Source organism: Echinops telfairi, unplaced genomic scaffold (assembly GCF_000313985.2).
Source record: "Echinops telfairi isolate 266 unplaced genomic scaffold, ASM31398v2 ScPeMD7_7469;HRSCAF=8507_0, whole genome shotgun sequence".
Classification (NCBI taxonomy): Eukaryota; Metazoa; Chordata; class Mammalia; order Afrosoricida; family Tenrecidae; genus Echinops; species Echinops telfairi.
In genome coordinates, this window is record NW_022111372.1 from 22,023,496 (window position 1) to 22,045,509 (window position 22,014).

Sequence of the window (22,014 nt, forward strand, 5' to 3'; positions counted from 1 at the left end):
CATGAGTCAAGCCATCTCAACAGCAACTAGTTCAGATGACTTAAAGAAGGACAAAAATGATGCCAAAAAGAAAATAGAAAACATTTTATTAGTCAAAGAATTGACTAATTCCTCACAAGTGGTACTCTAAACTATATAGTTCTCATCTCTTTTCCTGGTTCAGGTGACTAAAAAAGAAGGAAAGAAAGTATAAATACAATAGTAGCATAGCAACACTTCATTTGTTTTGTTTTTTAATTCTGTATACTAAACATTTTTACTTCATTAAAATAAAATGCAAGGAAATACCAAGAAAACAAAGACTAAAGCTATCAGTAGTGTGAAACCACAATTTAAAATCACAATGAATTCTAATGGTAATGCATACCATTAGAGCAGTAGAATAGTGAATTGCTTTTTCGGGTGTAGGTGGCTAGCCTAAAATACATAATTCACAAACTCTGAAATCACATTACTATGAGATTTCATAAATAGTCTGTTTCTAGTGATAAGCAAATAGTATCTTGTTAGTAATGGAACCTAAGGGATCTATTCAGAGATTTGGTGTTCGGGCTTTTTTTAAATAGATCTGACCTACATCGTACTGCTGCACACAACCTCTTTAACGTACTGAAGAGCGAGGATGTCATCTTGAGCGCTAAGGTACACCGGACCCAACCCGTGGTCGTGTCAGTCATTCACATGCGTGTGAAAATTGGCCAATGAGTAAGGAAGAACGGATGCTTTTGAACGATGGTGTTGGAGAAGAATATTGAAAGTACCATGGAGTTCCAGAAGAACTAATGAATCTGTCCTGGAAAAAACTACAACCAAAATGCTCCTTGAAAAGAAGAATGGTGAGATTTGTCAGCTGGACATTGGAGATGTTATGGAGGAAGACTCTGGGAAAGGACATCATGCTTGATAAAGTGGAAGGTCAGCAAAAAAGGGCAATGCCATCTTTGAAATGGGTTGACTCAATGAGTTCAACCATAAAGCCAATTGTGAGGGTGCCGCAGGAGTGGGCAGCTTTTGTTCTGTTGTAGGCAGCGTTGTCATGAGTCAGACTGACTCAACAGCACCTAACAGCTACAATATCTTACAAGACTCAACTAGAGCAAAGAAGGCTGCTGGGAAAGTGTTTCCTAATCCCAGTTCTATGAGTTTATAAGAGGAAATCAATAAATCACCCTTTCATTATTATGGAAGAAAAAAATCAGACAACCAGAAAGTGATCACTACCTAGTAATGCACACATGAAATTCAATTCAGCCGACAAGGTTTATGGAGATTATTCTCATGACTGCAAGAGTGTGAAGTGAAGGGAGGGCATGATGAGAGACAGAGAAGATTAAAGAACTACCACCGTTATCTTCATCACTGGTGGATAATTTGTTCCTATTTGTATAGCACAATCTACCCTTATACAATAATTGTCACAGACTGGAAATGATTCATTATTCGTAGCCATCACTTAAAAGCTCAAGCATTTGAGAGGAAAATGAATTAAGCATGCACGAGAAGCTCAAGGTTTGGTACGCAGGAAAGATATTTTTCATCGCAATGTCAGCAATACTGCTGACCAATTGCAGTTCAAAGAAAACTGGTTAGCCTCATCAAATGGAAGAATTGCGAACTTGATGGAAAATTAATAAATACAAAATGAGATTATGTTACTCATTACTTGTTTCCAGGATACTGACACTTTCCAGCCAGAGCTATGCATTGTCTCTTAAGAAATATAAAAAGAAAATTCAAAAGTTTAAGTACAGAACATAATTGTTGTCTTAAAATTAAATTCATTCTTGGTTGGGTTACTCTGATTTTTTTTTTAACTGGACATAGACCTCTGGGTTGAACCTCCAGAATTCATATTAACCAAGACATTATCTATCCCCAAAGGGTGGGTGATTTAAACTGCAAAACGGAACTGAGTTTCATTCTCCAACTGTTTGGAGAATCAATCATACTAAGGGTTGAACCATATGGGCTGGAGGGAACAGTAGAGAAGAAAGCAGAGGTGAAACAAGCAAGCAAAGACCAGAAAAAAATAGTTGCTGCTTTTAGAGCTTGAAAATAGTGATCACCAGCTACACAACCTGCAAAAAGAATAAACCCTCTGAGGATAATAAGGACAACTGAGAAATTCTACCCTGAACTGCACTCATTCCCTCCCGCAACCCTCGCTGATGCCTGTTTTCAAATGTTTGTATTTTCTTCATATTGTGAAAGAAATCCTGATGGTGCAGTGGTTCCATGATGGGCTGGGATCTGCATGGTGAGCAGTTCGAAACCCACCAGCAGCTCTGAGGGAAAAAGACTGGGCTTTCTTCTTCCCTAATCAGTTACAGGCCCAGAAACCCACAGGGGTCGTTATGGCTCAGCCTTGATTCCATGGCAGTGAGTTTGGCTCTTTGGCCTTTATTGTGGCTCAGAATCAAAGCGCTATCCACCAGTATGAGAATCCCTGGTTGGGGCAAACAGTCAATCCTTGGACTGTGAACCAAAAGGCATCTCTGGTTATCTACTTCCAAAAAATAAGCCATCAAAAGCACTGCTCTACCCTGACACAGATGGACTCAAGGGAGTGCCTTCAGTACTCTATGGTACCTGCTATCAACATAAAGGTCAACGGACAGACCTGGAACTGTTTGAGAACCTTTCCTTTTTGCTGTTGGCTTTTTATTTATGTAGTTTGTTTTAGTTGTTGTCTTGCTTTTGTGTTTCCTTTTGCTGTTATGTTTCGCTTTGCTTTTGTTCTTGCGCATATTCTTGTCCCTGCATGTTCTTCTGGACGAGATAAGTGAGGTGAACAATCCAGAGGAGAGAATGATGAGACTGATGGCTCCTGGGGTCATGGGAGAGGGGGAAGTGGGGGAAGGCAGGGGGTAGACAACAAACCCTGGGATAGGGGAAGAACAAGTCAGCCGGATTTTTTTTCAAGCCACCCATTTGTGGTATTTGTATTAACAGCAGCATTAGCAAATTAACATAGGCCCCTGAAAAAGAAGCTTCCATGTTATTCATGCCATTCAAGGTGTATCATTCTTCCCCAATTCAGATTTATCCAGGCCTGCTAAGTCCCCAGGATCATGGTAGGGCTATGTAGGAAACGGCAAAAATATAGGTTTGGTCATCATCCAACTAAGTCCTTTCAACACCTTTCTTGGTCTCATCAGCCTTCTTGAGGGTCACATTTGTCTACCAGCAAGTTGGTGGAGTTCCTGGATGGTGCAACTGACTAAGTGCTTGGCTGATACCTGGAAGATTCGTAGCTAAAGTCCACCCAGGAAAAGAATAACGATCTCTTTCTGAGAATCCCTATGGAACACAATTCTAGTTTGACACACATCAGGTTACCATGAGCATACTTGACTTCATGGCAGCTGGTATATCACATTGGTAGTTAGACTGTCACATTGAAAGGGTCTTAAAGTCCTATAGGCCAATTAGTCTCCCAAGTATGTTGGGAATTGCTGTGCACTACTTAAAAACCATCTCATCCTACTTCTTACTGCCACAACCCTGCACAGACAACACTGGGTTCATGTTGGTGCAACCAGACAGCGCTTCCAGGACTTTAAGGTCGCTCACATGTATCTTCATTTCTCTCCTGGGCTCTTGATTCTGTCCTTGCTTCTTCATGGCAAGGGGAGTCAATATGAATTTGCTCTTATATGCACAGCCTAGACGTGGAGCCTTGCCTAAACTACAGGGGATGCAAATTAATGAGTATTTTTTTTTACTGTTTCACCTTTCATCCTACAATGGAAAATTCTGACTCATTTCATAAAGTTTTATTGAATCCTACAAATTGCTTGTAGTAATAGTCATTGTGATACCTTGTCCTATAGTGGCTGCCCTTGTGTTTCTGTTTCACCTCCTGGGCTACATTCTCTGGAATAATATTATCAAACAAATCATCTCGGACTCTGTCTTCACTCACTCTCTCAACCCATAGCAACCCTATAGGACAGAGTAGAACTGCTCTGAGTTTCCAAGACTAATTATTTACAGGAGTAAGAAGCCCAGTCTTTCTTGTGCCAAGCTGCTGGTGGTTTCGAACCATGGACTTTTCAGATTGCAGCCCAACGTATAACCACTATGCCTCCAGGGCTCCTTCAGAAGCTGCCTTTGGGGAGAATCTGAAATGGAGACACTAGTTTCCAAATACTCTCCACCAGAAATTATAGGTGGTTCTTTTAATCCCTGTTGCTGGATGGTACAAACAGTTAATGTGCCTGATTACTAAACAAAAGTTTGGCAGCTCATATCTACCAAAAGAAATTTCAGAAGAAAGGGCTAGCAATTTACTTTAAAAAAAATCAATCTTTAAAAATCCCATGGAGTAAGTACTATTCTACACTGACACACCTTGAGGTCACCATGAATCAGACTCAAATTGGCAGCAGCTCATTTGGTTTATTCAAATCCTAGCTTAATCAGTGAGCTTTTGATTGGTTTCTTTTAATCATACCACACTTTCTCATTCCCTAAAGGTGTGTGTGTGTCTTTGTTCATGAAATCCAATGTAAAGCCTCTACAGACACTGAGCACCAAACAAGAAACGTTCAGACTTTTTGTGCCAGTTCTGAAATGACCAGATAAGAAATGAGAACAAAAAATCTTACCATAGTGAATGATGGGGGGAGTATGGAGTGGAGACCCAAAGCCCATGAGTAGGCCACTGGAGATCCCCTTACAGAGGGGTCTCGGGGAGGAGATGAGCCAGTCAAGGTGTGATATAGCAACGATGAAAAATACAACTTTCCTCTAGTTCCTAAATGTTTCCTCCCCGCTCCCACTACCATGACTCGAATTTGACCTTGCAAGTCTGGCTAGACCAGAGGATGTACACTGGTACAGATAGGAACTGAAAATACATGGAATCCAGGGCAGATGAGCCCTACAGGACCAGTGGTGAGAGTGGCGATACTGGGAAGGTAGAGGGAGAGTGGGTTGGAAAGAGGGAACCGATTACAAGGAACTATATGTGACCTCCTCCCTGGGGGGATGGACAACCAAAAAGTGGGTGAAGGGAGACGTCGGACAGGGAAAGATATGACAAAATAACAATTTATAAATTATCAAGAGCCCATGAGGGAGGGGGTAGCGGGGAGGGAAGGGGAAAAATGAGGACCTAATGCCGGGGGCTTAAGTGGAGAGCAAATGTTTTGAGAATGATGAGGGCAATGAATGTACAAGTGCACTTTACACAATTGATGTATGGATGGATTGTGATAAGAGTTGTATGAGCCCCTAACAAAATGATTAAAAAAGAAAAAAAGAAAGAAAGCAACAGCAAAAAAAATGCAAATATAAAAAAAAAAAGAAACTACAAAAGCTCATAAACATACTTGCTGTTGACACTTGCTGGTGGGGGCCATTGAGTTGGCTCCAACCCACACTATGCCCAGCAGAATGAAACCCTGCCCAGGCCTGTGCCATCCAAGAAAGCGCTCCTATGCCTGATCCGTCGATGCATCCACTGTGTCCATCCACCTCGTTGAGGGGCTTCCTCTTTTTTCCACCCCTACACTTTACCAAACATGATGTCCTTCTCCAGGGATGGGTCGCTCCTGACAGTATGTTCAAAGTATGTAAGATGAAGTCTTGCCATTCTTGCCTCGAAGGAGCACTCTCGCCTCACTTCTTCCAATACAGATCACTTTGTCCTTTTAGCAGTCCACGGTATTTTCAATAGTCTTCTCCAGCACCACAATTCTAATACATTGATACTTCTATGATCTTCCTTATTCGATGTCCAACTTTCTTTCTTTTTTTAAAAAATAATTTTATTGGGGGCTCATACAACTCATCACCATCCATACATACATCAACTGTGTAAAGCATTTTTGTACATTCATTACCCTCATCAGTCTCAAAACATTTGCTCTCTACTTAAGCCCCTGGCATCAGCTCCTCATTTTCCCCCTCCCTCCCTGTTCACCCCTTCCTCATGAACCCTTAATAATTTATAAATTATTATTTTGTCACATATTGCCCTGTCTGACATCTCCCTTCACCCACTTTTCTGTTGTACATCCCCCCGCCCCCCAAGGAGGTTATATGTAGATCCTTGTAATCAGATTTCCCTTTCCACCCACACTCCCTCCACCCTCCCGGTATCACACGATGCAATGGAGAATACTATGGCTTGGGTCAGGCGCACCTTAGTCCTCAAAGTAACATCCTTGATCTTCAACACTCTGAAGAAGTCTGGTGCAGCATTAAACATACTTAGATTGTAGACATTTTAAATTTCTTAAATTTAAATCTTAAATTTCTTACACGTAAGAAGGATGGTATCATGCATTGGACTTCAAACTATAAGGTGAGCAATTTGAAATCACAAGCCCTCCTAGAAAGATGAATCTTTCTGCTCCAGTAAATATTTATAGGCTCAGAAATTCAAAGGACAATTCTACCATGTTCAATAAGGTCACTATAAGTCAGAACCAAGTTGACGGTTGTGAGTTTAAGGTGGCCCATACTGGGGTGTTTCCTGAACCTGGATGAACCAGTCATTGAGTTTAGACTCCAAACATGAAAGTGTTGGAAGACTTTATTACTGTCAGTACAATATCATAGCTGTGTTCCAAAATAAAAGTGCACTTTTTTTCTCGAAGTGAGAAGAGCACTTTTTAGTTTTAGTAGTCATAAATTTATATATATATAGATAAATTAAAATATGGGTATGACATTCAAGCTAAAATGTTATGAATATTGTTACACAGAATGAGGCATGAACAGGTTTAAATATTTTTATTGTAGTAAGTAGGTAAGTAAAAAATTGCTTGCCACTTCAACATTTTTTGTTTAAAAACTGAGCTCATGTAATTAAAAGTATTAAGTAAATAATATTGAAGATGATATGAACATATGGCAAAAGTTGTCAGAATGAAACCAGAGCAATGGTTAATGAATGTTTAAATGACTGAATAATTTAATTAGTGTCTTAATACATATTTAACTAATAACTACTTTAAGTGGTCTAATCAATATTTAAATAAGCTAAGCTTATTTTCATTCAGGGAAATGTGACTACTTAACAATATTCCCTCAACAGACATATATACTTCCAAATCTCCTGCTCCCTGCCCCGGTGATCAGTTACTTTATAACAAACTATCCCCAAAGTTTAGTGACATAAGACATCCATTTCTTATCCTCAGGGACTCTGTGACTCAGGAATTTGGACAGAACAACAGGATCGGTTTGTCTCGATCCCACAGTGTCTACAGATGACAGGGCCGCGGGGGGCTGGAATTACAGTATCTGAAGGCTCGTTCATATGCGTGCCTGGCAATCTCACCTTTCAGCGGAAATGCCTACCTATGTGGCCAGAACGTTCTTCACAAGAGTGTGGTCAGTTCCAGGACCGAGACTCCTGAGAGGGAGACAGAGAAGCAGAAGCTGTACCAGTTGTTCTAACCTAAGTTCAAAGGTCACACATTATCAGTTTTCTTCCATACTACGTATCAAGCCAATCACAAAGGCCCACTCAGTTCCACAAAACCAATGAAGTCCACTGCCCGTTGACTATGGCTCGTAACCACCCAATAGGGCAAAATAAACGATCCCTTTGGGGTTTTCTAGACTTTAAATCTTTATGGGAGCAGCTAGTGGGTTCAAACCACTGGCCTAGTGATTAGCAACTCGATGTGTAACCCATTACACCACCTGGGTAAGATTGACTCCACTTCTTGGTGGGTGAGCGGCAAGGTAAAGGGTAAGAATTCTTATCCTAACCATACACTGAACATGGTTTAGTCCTTGATTCCCTGACCACAGTTATCTAGGATCTTAAGTTATGAAGTGAACCTGAAGCCAACAACTGTTTTGACTAAAGAATCAAAAGGGGATTAACTGACCCTTCCAGAAGGAATTAAGATAGAACAGTTACATAATTTTATCATCCACTTCATTCTTTAACTTTAATATCTTTGCTCCTCTATTGACATTAACCCAGGAGCCACCTTTCTGTCCTCACCTAGAAATCTACAGCTTTCGGACAGCCATTATTCCGAGACATCTACAAAAATATGAGGATAAATCAAAAAATATTGCTACTAGTGTCCCAGTTCAGAGATGTTAATATTTATTCCACATAACCATGGTTAGCCATGTCTTTGTGATCAGCGGGTGGTTGCAGACAAGTTCTCTCAGGGATATACCTGTCTTCATCTCATTCGGGAGCTTTCAAAACCAAGGTTCAATTCAAACTAACTTTTGAGGGCATCTTCAAGGCCTGCAAAATTCCACACAGAGTTCAGCCGAGAACTGTTTGGTGACTGCATTTTGATATTCCAAATGAGTGATCTTGATAGATTTTCTTGAAGAACAGAGGACAATCATGGTGGTTTGTATGAAGAAGTTTAAAGAAAATGTAAAACTTCATTGGTAAGAAAAAGTCACACACTTTGTACCAAGGTCTTTTGGTTTGTTTCTTTTGGGTTTTTTTCCATCACAACAAGGCAACAGTTCATTCTGTGATGATAGTAATGGCTGTCCTATGAGAATGTCATTGGGAAATCTTACTCCATCCACCCTACTGGCCTTTTTGCTCCCAAAACTTAAATAACATGTAGAGGGAGCATGATTTAAGACTTGTAAAGATGCCACACTACCGTTTTGGTGTGGTAAAAGTTGCAACAGAATTCGTCAGGGGAGGTTGACCCAGATGGAAGGACCTCCTTGAAAAGCGTATTGACCTAGATAGAAGTTTGTCCAGAAACAAAAGCTTCACATGCTTCTATTTTGGTTCAATAAATGTTTCTCTGTTTTAGTAGCAGTAAAGCACTCAAACATTTGTGTCACCCAGGGACCACCTAAATAGAAAGAGCTGAAAGGAATGCTTGACTTTCTATATAAAGGATTCTATTATATATAATTGAAAAAACAAATGATTGCCCCATATTTGACACTAGCAAAAAATCGGGGGCATATCAGAAGCCTAGCAGTCATCTTATTAACAGAAATCAATAAGAATCAATATATAATGAAATAAGTGAAATAAATGGAATATAATATGGTTTACATCTTCAGAAATAACTGACTTTTGATGAAATGGCAACCAAAATATGTGTTTCTCTGACTAAATTTCCCACCAGATGTGAACCCAAGAAGGAAGGGTGACTATTATTGCAGAATCTCTAGTCCAGCTGTTGGAAACCAATCAAGGAGGGTGTTATTTTTGCACAAAGAAAGAGGCCTGTAGGGCATCTGACCAAGAAAACAGATGTTTTCATTGTCCACTAGGCAGATTTTTTGGTAAGATTTAATGAACAGACCATTCAGATCATCAGAACTTTGAACTAAATTCTTCCAATAGAACTGGGATATTAATTTGTTTTCCAACTTGCTTTGCATTCTAGAGGGAAATAAGGGGGGAAGACCTAGTAGCTGTCATAAGAACACCAACTTGATTTCCATGTGAATTTAATTTCCACTCCACTCTAGTTTATACGTCAGCCCCTTTGAAGTTCAACTAAACTCTCTAGTCATCCAGAGTCTGCTAAATCTGAATATACTAACAGCCAAAAGCTTCAGCATGCAAAACAGAGGGCTAGACTCACATCCTGGGTCTTGTCCAGAAAGTGCAAGTACTATTCCACACTGGGCTGTCAATCCACCCCCTCAATGATCAAACCATTTTAACTGTGATTGATATGAGTGCACGTTTCACTGACAGACCATTACTAACATTATCTAAGGAAGCCCATTTTTCTCAAGATCTTTCAACAAAATTCTTGCTTCAGTGAAATGGTGTAAGTGGTAGAGGCTGGGTTGAATACATGGCCTCTATCAAAAGGAGCCTCTATTTTTTAAATGGTGTTTGGGGTTGCCATAAAGTCATCTCCAATGAACTGTTTCATCTTCCCAATCTTTAGTATGCTCAAATCCAATATACATCTACTGTGTATTTAAATCATTTCCAATGCAGTGGGAGGGGGGGTGTTCATCTGCTAGCACAATATCAATGTTCTCTAGTGATCCACAGGGTTTTCACTGAGTAATTTTAAAAAGTAGATTACCAGGTCTTTCTTCCTGGTCTATCTTTGTCTGGAAGATCCACTAAAATCTGTTATTTAAAATATCTGCTCGTATTTTAAGTAAAAGTGTCATTGCTTCTAGTACACAGAAACACACAAGCCACTCCAGTACAACTAATTGACAAATGGTGTATCTAAATATCACACGTCATCGATTGCAATTATTGTTTACATCTCCCACTGAGTTTTCTACTGTGGCATATGTTCAATGTTTTCCAATTTAGTTACTGATGTCACATGTCAGACATCAGCAAAAAATTTCCCTAAGAGTAATCTAGTAACCTCCCATCTATAGACAAACATAAATGTTAAATACCAAAATATCAATTATCAAATTGTAGCCAGTGTGTACACACACACACACACACACACACACACACACTTTAATTTCAGATTCATTTTAACTAAGGTATAATTTAGCTATTTCATCAGAACAATAATTGCTTATTGCAAAATAGCTCTTCAAATAGTTCTCCATTTAGCTTCCTCATTTATTAGTTCCTCTCACTTCTTAAGGCATCAAATTGAGGGTATGTCAAAAGTTCCAGGAGTTCTTTCCCCAGATTTCCCATTGACTCATTGCCAGACCTTCGACGCTCCTGGAACTCCCTGGACTTGTTTCATGGTCGTCTGTAAAACAAGGATAATGGGGCCTGCCCCACCCAGTGGGAGCTGCAAGAATGAGTGATGGTTTGCAAACTGCTTTGTGATTCACACATAAAAGGCACTACAAGAAAGGAGAATGTCACTGAGCATTATAAACAGTTTTAAACCCAATTATTTTTAAGTAAGGAAAGATGAATATTCTAAACGTCCAAGAGCGATTAAAGCAGCCTGATGTTCTAGAGAACTTCTCAAATTAAGGTGAGAAATTGCTGATTCAAGTGTTTTGAGTCCTTTTTCAGGAACCAGAAATGCCTTTTATATATCGTGCAGTAAGGTCAAAACTGAGGAAAACGTAAACAGTTGACCCTGGACTCTGGCAATAAGACAGTTTGCGCCTTTCCAATTATCCCCTGGAAACTAGCCCAAGTAATCTGTAGATAAATATCCTTACTAAGTTTCAGCATTCTAATCAAATCTGTGTGTTGACCCTAAAGATGTAACATTAATTTGCATGTCTTGGAGGTAAGCTAATTAAAGGCTAATTTTATTAGGCTTGTTCTTACACTGTCAGCTCCAGCCCCACGTACAACAGAACAAATGATCTCCAGTCCTCTGCCACCCGTATGATATGACATTAGTCCATTGTGATTCATAGGGTAATTGTGATCCATTGGATAATTTTTTCAGAGGTAGATCACCAGGCCTTTCTTCCTAGTCCATCTTACTGTGGAAGCTCGATTGAAACCTGTTGAGAATCATAGCACTCTGTTGAGGATAAATGGTAGCTGCACATGAGTTACATTCACTGGGAATAAACCCCAGGTCTTCCACCTAGAAGATGAGAAGTCTGCCAATGAACTGCCTCTGTTCTCTTACACAGTTGTTGTTAGGGTGGTTCCGACATATGTTATTGCTGTTGGTATGCACCATCGAGTCAGTTCTGTCTCATAACAACCCTGTGGACAACAGAATAAAACACTGCCTGGTCCTGTGACAGCCTCACAATAGTTCCTGTGTTTGAGTCCATTACTGCAGCCACTGTGTTAATCCATCTTGTCCAAGGCAATCCTCTTTTTTTGGTGCCCCATAAGTGCACCAAGTATGATGTCCTTTTCTGGGGACTGGTATCTCCTGACAACATGTACAAAATACATAAAATGAAGTCTTACCATCCTTATCTCTACATTGATTATTTGCTCATCCAACTCATAGTGACCCTATGTACAACATAGTGACCCTACATACAACAAGTATGTACAACCCTATGATGTACTGCACATTCCTGAAACATCCACACAATTGTCGCTATGTTTTAGCCCATTATTGTAGCCACTACATCAATTCATCTCTTTGGGGGTCTTTTGCTTTTTCAATGACCCTCATGATGTTCTTCACTTGAAAGCATTGAAATTGAAAAACCTAATATTAAATTAGACAGAGAGAGCAATGGTGAACTTCTGTGATAGCTATATAATCTGTTGTCAATTTGAGGATTAAGAGTGCAGGGGTGGAGTCTAGCCTGTCAATCATTGTATAGCCAATGAGGCCTCTGCGTGGGCATGGCTTTCGCCTGAGGATTCTGGGAACTCCAGTATTCCTCCTTAGAGGCAGGAGACAAACTCTCTCTCTGTTGACTTCCTGCAAGACATCCCTGAGGAGAAGCCACGTGCACCTACCCTGATGCAGCCAGAGCCCTGAGAGCTGGAGAAGCCATGTGGAGACCCCTGCCAGCACTGATATGCTTACAATGCCACTGAATCCACAAGACCTCCCACCCACTGGCCTGTGATCTTCCTGAATTCAGCATCATTACATCGTGAGTCAGAAGAGGATTTTATAGATTGGGATCAGACATCTGGACTAATATCAGACTTATGGACTTGATCTGGACTGGGCTGGGATGTTTTCTCAATATTCAATTGCTCTTGTATATAAAGCTATTGCCTATGTACAATACGTGTGTTTATGAATTTGTTTCTCTAGTCTACCCAGACTAACACACTATCTACACTCTTCTTTGAATTTCCTACAATCATCTTTGGAAGAAGTGGTAGGTAAAGAAGATATTTATGACTTATAAAGTTACAATGTTTGACCAATTAATAATTTGTTTTAGATGCATTGTACTTATTTTCACCTTTAAATTGTAACTGCATGGTGAATAACTACAATTTTTCCTGTTATCTTGTGGATTTCCATAGTAAAAAGCTCTTGGCACTCTTGGCACTGAAAATATCAGAATGATAATTAAAATAATACTCACCCTCTTCCAATCAAGAAAGTAATTTAAGTGCTGTGATGAGTGGTGAATGTCAATGTCTTGGCTATAATATAAAGAGTAGGTCTACAAATTAGACACAAGTAAACACTAAAAAAAAAAAACCCCAATGATTCTAGTGATAAGACCATTTAAACCAACCATGATCAATAGACTCAAGATGGCTTCACAATAACCTTGTCATATTCCATTAGTGAATACCAATGATCCAATTTGGCCAGTTAAACTAAGCTAGCAAAAACTTTGACTATCTAAATTATCTCATATTTTAATATGATCATATAATTGACTTATGGAAACTAGACTTTACCCCATAACTAGCTGTGTGACCTTAGGTAGACATTACTCACTGGGACTCCTTTATCTTTCACAGAAATGAGAATAATAATAGGACTTGCCAAACTTAATAAGCCTTAACTAAGTACCTGCACTATACAGATGACTCAGCCTTGCTTTCTGAGTGTGAGGAGCACATAAAGCACTTGATGACGAAGGTTAAGGATTAAAGCCTTCAGTGCAGATTGCAACTCAATATAAATAAGGAATACCAAATTCTTCACAACTGGAATAATAGACAACATCACAATCAATGGAGAAGGCATTGGAGTTATCAAGGATTTCATCTTGCTTGGATTCAATGTTCATGGAAGTAGCAACCAAGACATCAATGCACATATTTCTTTTTCTCCCCAACAGTATTATTGTAACATAAATTATACATCATACAAGTCAACAGTTCAAACATTCAATCATATCAAGAAGAATTTTGCAATCATTACCTCATCAGTTTTAGAACAGCTGCCCGCTCCATGGTTAAATTGCCTTTAAAATGAGTAGTGCAATCACAATCAATTCTAGTGCTCCCTCCTCCTTTCTGCCTTCATTGTTAACTCCCTAAATCCATGTTCCCTCCGTAACACCCACCCCCAAACCTACATCCTTTATAAACCCTTAAATGAGTTATTATCACTATGCATCCACTCCTCCTGTGCTTTACAAACTGGGAAACCCAAGAAAAAGAATAAAAAACAAAATGAAAATAAGGTGGTACAGATAAAATAATATCCTTATTATTAAAAAGTCAGGGAAGAAATTTCTGTCATGGAACAAGTAAGAGATACTTGAACATAGAACAAATTTAGGTTGGATATATAGGGGGCATCAACTGGCCAAGCATTGAGTCAATCCAGCATAATCAAGATTACAATGGTCTCTACTTGATAGTAAGGCTTTTGGAGATCCTGGCCTGAGACTAGAGAGGATCTGCCAGTGACTCAGTCTACCTAGATACTCTGTAGGTGGGTTTGGGGCTCCCATTGTCCTCCATAGGCTTCCACAAAGTGGGTATTCAAAATGTTAGCTCTAATACTTTCCTCTTCATCATACTCGAGTTTTGTAATTGTCATACTGGGATCACACAAGCTTGTGGGCCTGTTCCATGTAGGCTTAGTTGACTCCTCACTTAGATGGCTGCTTGTTTGAATACAAGCCTTTAGGACCCTCAGCACTATTTTGATTGCTAGCTGGGCACTATCTACTTTCTTCACCATGCTTTGCTGTAACACCCTTATTGTCAGTGCTCACTTCACGAAGGTGAGTATCAAGCAGGGCCATGTTATCAGAACTAATTGTTCTTGAATTGGGGCCAGAATTTATTGGAGCCTAAACTCCATCTGCTTGTCCATGGGGTTTTCACATCTCAGATTTACTTTGATGAGCGTTATATGATAAAATCATAACCCTATAAGACAAAGTGCATCAATAGCAGCCATAAGCCAACCAGCAACCAAGCAAACAGAACACACACACACACAAAGAAAAAAACCAAGCGACAAGCAGGAAAGCCAAAACCCATATAACAAAAAAGTACAGCATTGTCAATCACTCCCCTGGGGTATAAGTCAATTACACTATTATCATCCATTTTCCCAATGACCCAGGCTCCAGCCACTGTCAGTATGAGGAATTTTTATCAGTACGGTTCCACCTTGAGCTGCAATCCATGAATTTTTTTCCCTACAATGTTCAGTCTCCTATTCGATTAGGCTCTGTTGACCTGAGATATGGGGATCTATGTCAAGCGCGACCTTCCTGGGTCAATTTTTCAAAGTGCAGATCCTTTCTCCACAGATCAGAACCCATTGTGCCACTCACTGTGGACATCAAGGTACTACATGTCTGATAATTCTGGGTCCCTCTCCCTTGAACACCACCAAGCTGGGAGACCCTCCCACCCCAAGGTCCAATGACTGCCACTTCCACAGTCCTGGGACAGCCACTCTCTGCTTCCTCTCCCATCCAAGTACCCCAGTCCTCAATTCAAGGTTGCAGGCAACCTCAAGGCAAGTTCAGTTCATTCAGTGGGGTCTCTATGTTAAGTCCTGGTGTAGCCTCTGAATTATACCATGCTGCTTGAAAGGTCAGCTTCTATGATCATCATGGTGCTTAGTCCATGATGTGGTTCACGTAAGGTTGGATAGAAACATTTTTGTGTGTCTACCAAGGAACATAAAATCTGTCCCATTGCCCCCATAGGTTCCTTACACTCATTATGTAGCATCCTTTCCCTCTGTGAGGTTAGTGCTCCCCAACAACCCACCATACTCCAACAGCAGTAGCAGCATCTCCTCCATAATGTAGATGGTCCCCTCTCCTGGCCTTGCCTTGAACTTCTGGGAAGCTTCTCTTTCTATCCCTGTGGGGGGCCCATTGATTTGTCTCAACCTTGTTTTGATATTGTATAGCCTCAAGTAGCTAATCATCTCCCAATTCCCCTCTCTCGAGGGAGCGACCCCAGGCAATGTGGGGGTCCACTTCCTCACACAAAGTACCTATTTCATGGGGTCAATCTGCTGCATAAGAACTGATGAGGGCAATGAATGTACAGATGTGTTTTACACAATTGATGTGTGTATGGATTGTGATAAGAGTTGTATGAGCGCCCAATAAAATGATTAAAACAGAAAGAACTCTTTAAAGTGTTGGTGAGTTAGGTTGTCATTTCGAGGACTAAGGTGCATCCGATCTAAGCCATGATATTTTCAATCACCTTATATGAAAGCTGAACACTGAAGAAGGACGATGGAAGAAGAATGGGTGTATTTGAAGTATGGTGCTGGCAAAGAATATTCAAAGTACCATTGAAGCAGTAAAGCATTGAAAAAGAAAAATACCCTCAAATATATATAGTGATACAGAGACTGCACCAATGAGCTCAAGCGTAGAAATGATCGTGAGGATGACACAGGACTGGGCCAGTAGTAGTGATGCCAGAACTGGGTTGCTGTACTTTTCCATTAACTTTAGTCCCAGGACATGGTAGTACCTCAAACACCTCCTTGATTCCAGACCTATTCTTCTTTACCTCTATTATGTACCTTTAATCCAATTTCCCCTTAGTAATAAAAATCAATCACTCCAACCCGTACATTAACCAGTTTCTTCACTTGTTGACCAGAGGGATAAGCAGCCCAAAATGACTAAGGGTCTCCTTTTACTTACAGTTTAAAGGATTCAGTGCTTTGCTTACGGTTAGGATATTTCTCCCTTTGGAACAAAGATCTCCAGATAAAAAGAACATAGAGTTGGCGGAACAAGAAGCAAAAAATATTGTGAGTGGGTGATTAGTAGTAATAGTGAGTGGCGTCGTTCCCTTTTCCCCCCTCTGGGTCCTGGACCTGTGAATCCAGGCTATTGGAGAAGCACTGATATAAAGCATATACTGCTTTCTGAGGAGCATTCTCTAGCCCTGATCAAAGTTTTGTCACCCAGCTGGCACTGTGTGTCTTTAGAAAGCCATCCCATCCTTCTATAAAGCCTGCTCTTTCAGGATGATAGACAACTTGGTAAGACCAGTGAATGTCATGAGTAATGAATTCCATTGCCACACTTAATTTGCTGTAAGGGAGTCCTTTCATCTGAGACAATGCTTTATGGAATACCATGACAGTGGGTGAGAAATTCTATAAATCCATAGATGGTAGTTTTGAAAAATCCATAGTTACAGTAAATGTCAACTACAAGAAGAACAAACACTGTCCTTTCCATGATAGACGTGGTTTGATGCAATTAGCCTGCTTCCTGGTTGCTAACTGATTGCTCAGAGAAATGGTTCAGATTGGGAACTCAGGTTCTGGCAGACAGGGCACTCAGCAATGGCGATAAGCAATTCTATGTGGTTGAACTCATGCATAACCCACATACCTGCCACCATGGCCACTTTGTTCAAAGTGGTCATCTTATCTATTTGATTGTTAAAATCTTCCTCTGCTGATATCACCCTGGATGAACATCCACATGAGACACAAGTAATCTTCATTACTTTGAGCCATTCAGAGACATTGATCCACACGCCTCTACCTCACACCTCCATGTAACTACCTCTCCAATTATGCTCCTCCAAAGTCCTTGACCATCCAACCAAACCACTGGCCACAGTCCATGAGTCAGTGTGTTAGTCTGGGTAGACTAGAGAAACAAATCCATAGACACACATATATGTATAAGAAAGAGATTTATATACAAGAGCAACTGAACATTGAGAAAACATCCCAGCCCAGGCCAGATCAACTCCATAAGTCCGATATTAGCCCATACGTCTGGTATCAATATATAAAGTCCTCTTCAGACTTATGAAACACAGTGGGTAGAAAGTCTTTGGGTCCAGTGGAATTGTAAGCATCTCAGTGCTGGCAGGGGTCTATATGTGGCTTCTCCGGTCCCAGAGGTCTGGTTGCATCCATGTGGCTTGTCTTCTGCAATGTCTCCCAGGGAGTAGCAGAGAGAGAAGTGTCTTCTGCCTCCAAGGAGGAAGTCCCAGATTTCCCAGAATTCTCAGGAGAAGGCCATGCCCACAGAAGTCTCATTGGCTATCTCCAGATTGACAGCCTAGACTCCACCCCTACACTCTTAATCCTTGCATTGACACCAGATTAGGTGACTACCACAGTCAGTATACAATGGCATATCTTACCATTTCTCCAGCCAAGCAAAACGAACAACCAGGTGCACTATTGAAGGTTCTGCACAAGGGAGGATTTCCCTTCACCATATACCACTCTGTGCAGAACGTTTTATCTTGTAACCAAAGAAATCAAAAAAATCTCACTCACACCTGCACTTCAGTTATTTTTGTTTTAAATAATCATTTTATTAGGGGCTCGTACAACTCATCACAATCTGTACATATGTCATCTGTGTCCAGCACTTTAGTACATATGTTGACTTCATCATTCTTACGACACCCACTTTCCATTTGAGCCCCTGGTGTCAGCTCATTTTCCCCCTCCCTCCCTGCTCCCCCCTTCCCCTGAGCCCCTGATAACTTATAATTTATTATTATTTTATCATATCTTACCCCATCCAATGTCTCCCTCACCCACTTCTCCGCTGTCCGTCCCCCAGGCAGGGAGGCCACATGTAGACCTTGTCCTCTGTTCCCCTTTTATCCCTCTCCTTCCCTCCACCCTCCGGTCATTGCCACTCTCTCCACTGGTCCTGGGAGGTTCATCTGTCTTGGGTTCACTGTATTTCCACTTCCTATGTGTGCCAATGCACCTCCTCCGGTCCAGCCAGATATGTAAGGTAGAATTGGGATCATGGTAGTGGGGGGGAGGAAGCATTTAAGAACTAGAGGAAAATTGCATATTTCATCGTTACTACACTGCACTCCGATTTGCTCCTCACCTCCCCGCAGCCCTTCTTCAAGGGAATTTCCAATTCCCCCAGATGAGCCCTGGGTCCCCACTCTGCACTCCCCCTCATTCACAATGTTATGATATTTTTCTGTTGTTGCCTCATTGCACTCAGTCTGGTGATGGTACATAGCATGTCTACCTGGAAGGGATAGGCAGAATAAACAAGCCAGAATAGAGAACAATGGGATGACAGATCAGGGGAGCATGGGGGGAGGGGTGGGGGGGAGGAAGAAAGAGAGTGTTAACAAGCACATGGACAAGGGAACAACAAGTGATCCAAAATCAATGTCAAGGAGGGTGTGGGAAGCCTTGCAAGGCTGGATCAAGGGCAATGTAACCAAGAGGAGTGCCTAAAACCCAAATAAAGGGAGAACATGATAGTGGGAGAAGAGGAAAGTACAAAGAAACAGAGGAAAGAACTAGGAGGCAAAGGGTACTCATAGAGATGTAAATACAGGCATATAAAGATGTAAATATATTTATATATGATGAAGGGGAAATAGATCTATGTACATATATTTATAGGTCGAGTACTAAGAAAACAGATGGACAGTGAGCCCCTACACAAGTACTCCCCCAACACAAGAACACTTTGTTCTAACAATTTGGTCATCTGAGATGCTCACCTACCTGGTATGATCGCTGAAGACAATGGGTGCACAAGAAAATGTGGTGAAGAAAGCGGATGATGCTTGGCTACCAAAAGATATAACACCTGAAGTCATTGAAGACAATGGGTGCACAAGCAAGTGTGGTGAAGAAAGCTGATGGTGCTCAGCTACCAAAAGATATAGCACCTGAAGCCTTAAAGACCTGAAGATAAACAAGCACCATCTAGCTGAGAGACAACAAAACCCACACAGAAGAAGAACACCAGCCTACCCTTACTCAATCGCTGAGGACAAAGGGGGTGCATTAGCAAAAGTGATGAAGAAAGCAGATGGTGCCAAGCTGTCAAATTACACAGAATCTGGGGTCTTACAGGCTTGGAGACAAATCTGGGGTCTTACAGGCTTGGAGACAAAAAGACAGCCATCTAACTAAGAAACAACAAAACCCACAAGGAAGAAGCACACCAGCCTACCCCGACACGAATGCTGAAGACAAAGCGGGTACATAAGCAAATGCGGTGAGGAAAGCTGATGGTGCCAAGCTGTCAAATTACACAGAATCTGGGGTCCCACATGCTGGAAGATAAACAAGGGGCGATCTAACTGAGAAATAACAAAGCCCACATGGAAGAAGCACACCAACCTGTAAGATGACAAGGTGTGAAAGGGTCAGGTATCAGGCATCAAAGATTTCAGTTATTTTTAAATGTATCTATTTACTCACTTCCATGTAATTTGAGGATATTTATACGTTCATAGAAGAAGCCCGAGTGGCACCATTATTAATGGTTTTGGCTGCTAAACAGAAGGTCAAGAGTTCAAACTCACTAGTTGTCTCATGGGAGAACGCCGTGGCATTTTGCTTTCAGAAAGATTTACAGCCTTAGAAACCCTATGGGACAGTTCTCGGTCATGTCAGTCACTGAGAATCTAAGTCAACTTGACAGCAGTGGGGTTTGGTTTGGTTTAGTTTGGTCTGGTTGGTATACTTTCAGGTATAACCCTACTTTTTACTCCTAGGTTGTTGTTAATACAATTTGTTTCTACTATTCTTTGTCAACGTCTAATAGCGATTTTTGAACTAAACACAAATGATTCTACAACTACAAACACAATAACCTCTTAGATGTCATTCTATTTTTCCATAATACATTCATCATTAGTCGTTTTCACTAAAAATAGTACCTTTCTAAATTTGGGCTTTTCTTTCACTTTTTCCCCTCTTAATCCCTCATGGTTTAGGAAGGATACATTATGAGTGGCGTACTTTTCAGCCCATTGTTGGTGTTGTCAGGTGCCATCATGTCAGTACTGTCAGGACCAGCTCATAGTGACCTTATGAACAACAGGACAAAACATGGCACGGCACGGTGCCTTACTCACAACTAGTCTTATTTTTGAGCCCATTGTTGCAGCCACCGTGATAATCCATCTCATCCAGGGCTTTCCTCTTTTTCACCGCCCTTCTAATTTACCAAGACTGATGTCCTTCTCCAGGGACTGGTCACTCCTGACAACATGCCCAAAGTACATGAAAGGAAATATTGGCATGCATATCTCTAAGGACATTCTGACTGTACTTCTTCCAAGACAGATTTGTTGATTCTTTGGCAATCCAGCGTACTTTCGATATGTTTTGCCAGCATCATCATTCAAATGCACTGATTCTTCTTCTGTCTTCCTTATTCAATGTCCAACTTTCATATGCATATGAAGCAATGTAAACTGCCATGGCTTCGGTCAAACGCATCTCAATACTCAAAACAACTTCTTGCTTTTCAAGCAGATAAAGAGGCCTTGTGAGCTGATTTACCCGATGCAATATGCTATTTGATCTCTTGACTGCTACTTCCAGGAGTATCGATTTTGAACTGAAGCAAGATGAAATCATTAGTTTCTCATGTGAAAGAAAAGTCAATCAGGTATAAAAGTCTAAGGATAAAGCATAATTTTACCTCAGAAACCTGGAAGACTTGATTCATTTTTTTTCTTGCAGTTAATGATTTCAGAGGAAGGCTCAGTCTGAGTCTTATTCAAAACACAAAGGTCCCTTTCCTAATGAATTCCCAAGCTCTGTGAACCTTATCATCTTGTTTGTTTTTGTTTTAATGTCTAGGGTCAATTTTATCTCTTTAATATCGTCCTCTGAATTCTAGGAAAGCTTCTCACATTTCTCTTCCATATGTGATTTATTGCTTTATACAACTTTTTTTTTTTTTTGCCATTTCAATCTTTTACTGCAGATTCTAGTCCTTCTCCTACAGGTCTTAAATCAGGTATCACATTCTACCAATACTCATCTGTCAGTTTGTCCTGCTGTGGTGCTGGAATCTACACCACTGGTCTAAATCCTAGCAGGACAAGGTTTCCTTGGAGCTTCCCAACTAGGACAGACCAGGTGGGGAAAAGCCTGGAAATCTCAGCCTCCAAGAATTACTCCATGGAAGCCCTAGCATTTAAAGTAGCATGTTGTCCAACACAGTGCTGCAAGAGGAGGCCCACAGGAGCCCTAGTATTTAAAGTAGCATGTTGTCCAGCACAGTGCTGCACGAGGAGGCCCACCGGAGCCCTAGCATTTAAAGTAGCATGTTGTCCAGTACAGTGCTGCAAGAGGAGGCCCACAGGAGCCCTAGCATTTAAAGTAGCATGTTGTCCAGCACAGCGCTGCAAGAGGAGGCCCACAGGAGCCCTAGTATTTAAAGTAGCATGTTGTCCAGTACAGTGCTGCACGAGGAGGCCCACAGGAGCCCTAGCATTTAAAGTAGCATGTTGTCCAGTACAGTGCTGCA